Genomic DNA, 6773 nt, shown 5'->3' on the forward strand with positions numbered 1-6773 from the left:
TACAGTATGTCTCAGGCTGGGGGATCTCTTTGCTGGACTTTGTTGTATGGTGGTGTACGTTCGTCCTGATTATGACCTCTGTTTTTGTAGCAGGAAGATGTCTTTCTTGTTTGGATGTTACTCCATGGGTTACCCAGCCTACTCATTCTTCAATGAATCAGTGACCATGTCCACAATTGATTACACAGGTATAATATAGATTTTATGAAAGTTCTTTGGAATTAAAACAAATTACTTTTATGTATTTGTCTATCCATTTTTATTAGAAATACAATAAATACATTGAGGTATGTTTTTATTGACATGTGTTGCTATCAGCCAGACAGGAAAAAAATATGGATGGCCTTGGGAATCTGTAGGGGCAGCTGTTCTACAGGAAAGGGAGTGCAGAGACCCTACCAAACAGGACGAGGGGAGGAAGTCCATTGCCGGGCATCTGAAGAGACTTGCCATTAAACACCCAAAACCATTGTACTTCACCGCAGCCCTGCGAATCATGGACAAGGCTTCATTTTCAAAGACTTCTGGACAGTTGTCTTTTAATTGGATGGATCTTAAAATCCCCTTCTGGACAGTGGGGGATGGGAAGGAGGAGGTGTGGACGGATGACGTTCCGGCATTCTTAGATGGACATTAGTGGTTCATATCTGCTGCCTCTTTAGCGTAGAGACCTTGATCTGGCACATCCCTTTCCATGGCTGACGTTCTCGACACCAGGGCTTCCTCCTGCTGATGTTGTACGGTACATTCCCTTCAGTTCTGAAACAAGAATAAATAAAATGTCCTAGTGAAGAGTTGCTCTCTTGAAGATATTCCCCGTGACCCACACCAAGACCCTTTGTCTGCCAGGTAGGTAGGTAGTGCGTTCTATGTTCAACTAAGTTAAATAAATTCACAAGTAAATCTGCTCAACTTTAAGATGCGGTTAACAGAAATGTTTAAAAACGGGGACAGATAGGGCGCCAAGCGATGGTAGAATTTTATTTAAATACCCGTTTCTGGCACGACTGGTCCCTTTATCTGGTCTTAACCTGACAAAGGGACCAGTCAAGTTTAGTCCCGGACCAGTCCGGTCCAGAAACACAGTCAAAATAAAATGGGCTTTACTTTACTGTCCCCGTGTGAAGTATTTGTGTTACCCGCCGCTTACCAATTTTTAAAGGGGAACTCCAAGAAAAATTTGTCATGCAATCAAAGGCGCAGTGCCCACCCAAACTACATCGCAGGATTTTATTAAAAACTTGGCTGTTATCTATTGGATTACTCCAATATGTAAAGGCCAATATCACTAACAGCTCCTGGCTCAGCCAGCAGAGGTGGGGTCCGGAGCCGAATGGGACCCAGAGCTGCTGAAGGAGCGGGAAGCACATAAAGGGGATTTGTCCGGGGTCTGAATACATTTTAGGGTTTGGTATTAAAGGGGTTTTCCAGGCTTTATAAAAATTGTAATTCAAACTGAAAATTGCACCATTTAGCAAATACCCACCTTCTAATTCTCTGCGGCTCCAGTGCCGGCGGTTCACAATCCCCTGCCGGCCTGTTTACATAGGCTGGACCAGTGATGTCCCGTATCGGCACATGATCGCACTAGTCAATCACTGGCCACAGTGGTCACGTGCCATACTTACTTAGATCACTTCTGCAGGCGATACCCTCCCTCTATACTGTCCTTACTGCAAGGTTTTTATAGTGAGGACAGAATACAGGGAATATCTGGTACACAAAGTGTATTCTGACTAACCCCATGACAAGCCATGCCCAATGAACCACGTTCTGTCAAAGGTAGGCCCTGTCAAGTCCTGTCTCAATCCATCTGAAACCAAAGTGTCCCTAGAAAGAAATGCCAAATATTGTCAACTATGCTCTATTAGGGTATAGTATGAAGAATCAGTGCAGTAGGGTCTATATACTACTATATACACAAAGCTGCCATGTGCCGAACATTGCAACACACCCTTTTCATAAAAGAGTGTTAATTCCAGTCCTGCAGTCACCCTGATGACCTTATACTGTGCCAGTACTTGAGGTAGGTGTGCCCCTTTATATATTACTTGCAGCCAGAATTGGCACCGGGATTATCAGCTCATTGACGAATTCTTAAATGGAAAAAGCGCCATATCCCTATTAGGTCCCGCGGACATCATAGAGGTGGTCCTTGACTTCCAGTCCTGCAGTCACCATGAAGACTTTGTGCTGTCAGTGCAGGCAGAATAAAGCTGACATGGTGACAATGTAATGTTTTCTATGTACTACTACTCCCTGTACTGACTGATAGTAGAGAGAATGGACTAAGCTGAAGGATTCCCGACTCTTATCAATTCTTTAAATAGGGAATATGCCCTGAATACTAACCCCAAATTTATATTCCATTCATAGTAGGGCAGATTTACTATTCAAATTGAGCCAGAATTATGGCGTGCATGTTGTGCGCCATATTTATTAATTGTTTTAGACACATTTTGTGGCGTGCTTGACAAGGGGCGTGGCCTAGAAAAAAGGGCATGTCTTAAAATAAGCCAACCAAGAGGTGGTATAAGGAAGAGAAAAGTGTCTAACATGTCTAGTAAAATCTATCATACATCGTGCACCACTGTGATAAATTTGGCGCAGTTTCTGACTTCCTTGTATCAGTTTACACTGTGTAAAACTCAGATAGTTTTAGGCCCCATGCACACTAACTTATTTTTGCGGCCGCAATTCACCCGCAAATCTGAAGGTGAATTGCGGCCCCATTCATTTCAATGGGCCCATGCACACGACCTTGGTTTCCACGGTCCGTGCATTGCCCAGGAACCTGGACCGCAAATACAACGGACATGTCTTATTACGGTCGTGTTTTCCGGTACAGGCTCATAGAAAATAATGCACGCGGTCATATGCACGGCCCGCGATTTGAGGGCGGCCGTGGGTGACACTCCGCGGACGTACGAGCCGTAAGTCACAGTCAATGCACCTCACTACGGTCGTGTGCATGAGGCCTTAGTAAATCTGCCCCATGGTAATACCAGTGACAGCCCGCTCTTTCCCGGTGGGGGTACAGTCCTCCGCACATCTTCATCCACGTCTCATCTTGTCTGTGCCGGTTACTTTTCTCCTTATACCTGAGAAGTAACAAAAATAACATCAGAAACTAAAAAACACAATTCCAAGTATTTCTCCCCATTTCTAATAATAACATTTCCTGCAGGTGAATAATGGAAAATATAAAGATATAAATATATTCAGGCCTATGTGTCTGTCCAGGGGGTCAGTGAGGGTCCTGCCTGTTATATGTGGGGAGGTCTCGCTGCACAATAACGGGGGGGGGGGAAATGTCTGTACATCAATATATATTTGTCTCTAGGAGCCCCTACAAAGTCTCAGTGAGGGTCCTGCCTGTTATATGGGGGGAGGTCTCGCTGCACAATAACGGGGGGGAAAATGTCTGTACATCAATATATATTTGTCTCTAGGAGCCCCTACAAAGTCTCAGTGAGGGGCCTGTCTGTTATACGTGGGGGGCCTGTATACAGCATTAGTAACAGGCATGTCACTCCAGTATAGATATTTTGGGTGCGGGTTCTTCGCCCCCACTGTCCATAGTTTAATTAAACACCTTAAGAAAATGGATCATCACCAAGAAGTTTTATTTAAAGGGGTACTCCCATCTTACTATTTCTCTGGGACTCACACCGATGTGGAAAACGGAGGTCTCTCCCTGACCCTGTCCTGCTTTGTTCCCACATCCCTGTCCCGTCTAATGGCTGCTGATTCCAGGTGGAGAATGACTTGGGAAAGGCCTCGCACGTCCCTCTCTCTATTCTGTTCTATGGAAGTTTCGGAAACAGCTGAGCGCTGTTGAACTATTTGCGTAACTCCCATAGTACAGAACGGAGAGATCTGCGTGCATGCGCATAGGTGGATATCACATAAACGTCTGAGATGGAGAAAACCCTCTAAAGAGATTATGTAATTAAAGGGGTTGTACATAATCAGAAAAATAGAGCTGCTGTCTTCCAAAAACAGAGCCACACCTGTCCACAGGTGATGTGCGGTGTGTGGACAGCTTAGCCCTATACATTTCAATACAGAAAAGCTGCAATACCACACACAGCCTCTGGACAGAGGTGGCGCAGAGCTTCCATTTGGGTCATAGAGAGGGTCTCCAGCGTGATACCCCCCTCTATGATATCTAAATACCCTTATAGGGCATTTCAGGTGTAACCAGAAGTTAAGGTGATACAAAAAAATATTCCATACATGAGATTTCCTTAATGGAGATTTTGTAACAATAATTACTGAAAATATGTAATTGACTTTTTCCTCCATTGTAGGAATAGAACCCGAGAAGCCACGTTTTGGACTACGGAACAGTCGATCCTCCGGATGAAATGCTGTGTGGTTGGAGCGCAGTCCCAGGAGCGCTGGTGTTGTTGTGCTGATCCATGTTCTTCTTATCTGGAGCTTGTATACAGAACACGCGATCCTTCTGGTCCGACCTACTAACATATATAAGCACAGACTAAACACACACGTAATGATATATAATAACATAACAGGAACATAACATTACTATGTATCAGCCCTGATACGTCAGTCTCATCATATTTCTGGGGTCCCTGCACACAGGATATACGTTACCTCCTGTGATGATGTCACTTCCTGTATTTCCTGTATAGAGACAAGTGCAGGTACAAAAAGTGGATCTTTAGATGGCGCTGCTGTGTGGTGAGAAGGATAAGGACCGGAGTCTCGAGTTGTTGATAATAGGTTGAATTTATTAAGAATGGCTACGCGTTTCAACGATGAACAATCGTCTTCCTCAGGCCATGCACATATCAGAGAGGACACATCTTAAATAACATGTTGGTGCAAATTAACATAATTGAAAACAAAAAAAACCGCCAAATCTGACGGGGTCAAGGTGCGATCCTGACGTCACTCCCGGTTTTTTTGCTGCTTCACAATGTTCACATTACGGGGCTATAAATACATGATATGTTTTAACATATAAGTTAAATATTTATTCATAAAGTAAAATGCAATTAAAATAGTGATAGAGATGAATGAAGAATGAATAAAAGAGAGCTGAGTTCGAAGTGAACAAAGCCGGGACGCTGTCTCGTTACCTAGGCAACGGAGCGGAGATCATAGCGAAAGAGCGAGTTGGTAGAACTGTGCTCTCCATGGATAAGTTATTGAACCCATTGGAAGCTACTTAAAGGTATGTATAATTTAAATAAAAACAATTAGTGCAAGAAAGCCGTATCGAGTATAGGCATTAATGTGTAGCTGTGCTGATAAAACATTAGGTAACTAAATTTTGCATGGTTAGCAACCTGGATCAGTTCTGTTTATAATTAAACCGTGCAGCATATTAAAAATAGAATATAAGTTTTAATTAGAGTATGCATATTTTTTAAAAACAGGAATGTAAATCGGAGTGAGCGAAGCCGGGACGCGGCCTCGTTACCAAGACAACCGGGTGGCGATCGTAGAAAAGAAGCAAATTAGAAGAACTATGCTAGCCGTGGGTCACATATGCTTGAAGGTATGTATAATTTAAAAAATGTACATGAAAGTGATATCGGGCATAGGTATTAATAAATGGCTGCGCTGATAAGACATTAGGTGACTAAATTTGGCGTGGTTAGCAACCTGGATCGGTCATGTTTACAATTAAACCATGTAGCATATTATAAATAGAATGTAGATTTCAATTTTAATTGAAATCCGCAGTATATTCTTTAAAAAGGAATATCAATTGGAGTGAACGAAGCCGGGACGCGGCTTTGTTACCAAGGCAACCGGGTAGAGATCGTAGCAAGGAAGGGAATTAGGAGAACTGTACTAGCCGTGGGTAAGATATTAAAACCCTTAGAAGCTGCTTAAAACATGTATAATTTAAACAAAAGAATACATTTGGAAGCCGTATTGGGCATGGACATTGGTATATAGCTGCGCCAATAGAGCATTAGGTAACTAATTTTAGCGTGGTTAGCAAAAATATGTTCGGTCCTGTTAATAGTTAAACAATGCAGCATAATATAGAAGAAATGTAACATTATAATTAGAGTATGCAGCATCTTTTTTTTAAAATATAAAAGGAATGTAAATTACTATTAATGAGTTTGTAGTGAACGAAGCCGGGACGCGGCCTCGTTACCAAGACAACCGAGTAGAAATCATAGGAAGAAAAACGAATTGGCGGAGCTACGCTTGCCCTAGGTAAGAAATTAAGAACTGCTTGAAAAACATGTATTGTTTAAATAAAAGAATGAATATAAATGACGTGTCGGGCATAGATATTCATCTGTGGCCGCGCTAATGTAACATTTGGGTAACTATGTTTAGCGTGGTTAGTAACCTTATTCGGTCCAGAATGTAATTAGAGTATGCAGCATATTTAAAACAGTATGAGGATCTAATACTTACACTACTGTACTTGGAAAGAATACAATTGTGGTTTATATAAATCGGTCCATAGTGCGAAAATAAGGAACAGTGGGATCAGAAGGCAAGGAAGTTAACATATACTCCAGGTAAACTGATGAAAAATTGGTAAAAATAATGATAATAATAATAATGATGATAAACTAAAATAAAAAATGAAATAAAATATAGGTATGCAAGATTTTGCTAAATTTTAAGAGGAAAATATTTAGGGAAAATATGTAAGAGAATGCCTGATGAATGGGTGAACTAGGCAGACAAATTACAAAAGTTAGATAGTATATGATAATTTGGAGATCATAGCCTCAAATATTTTCATAAAAGTGTAGGTTAGTCCAAAG

General features: G+C 41.8%; 1 long non-coding RNA gene across 1 annotated transcript; it reads right to left on the reverse strand.

Annotated features, from left to right (window-relative positions):
* Positions 1-252: 252 nt before the first annotated feature.
* On the reverse strand, positions 253-4696 carry LOC142698017 (uncharacterized). Its single transcript, XR_012865643.1, has 4 exons — positions 4621-4696; positions 4279-4481; positions 3006-3101; positions 253-759 (listed from the first exon to the last, which is right to left on the reverse strand). It is a non-coding gene; the product is annotated as an uncharacterized LOC142698017 (long non-coding RNA).
* Between the last annotated feature and the right edge of the window lie 2077 nt (positions 4697-6773).

The sequence above is a fragment of the Rhinoderma darwinii genome (assembly GCF_050947455.1).
Source record: "Rhinoderma darwinii isolate aRhiDar2 chromosome 11 unlocalized genomic scaffold, aRhiDar2.hap1 SUPER_11_unloc_16, whole genome shotgun sequence".
In the NCBI taxonomy this organism is placed as follows: domain Eukaryota; kingdom Metazoa; phylum Chordata; class Amphibia; order Anura; family Rhinodermatidae; genus Rhinoderma; species Rhinoderma darwinii.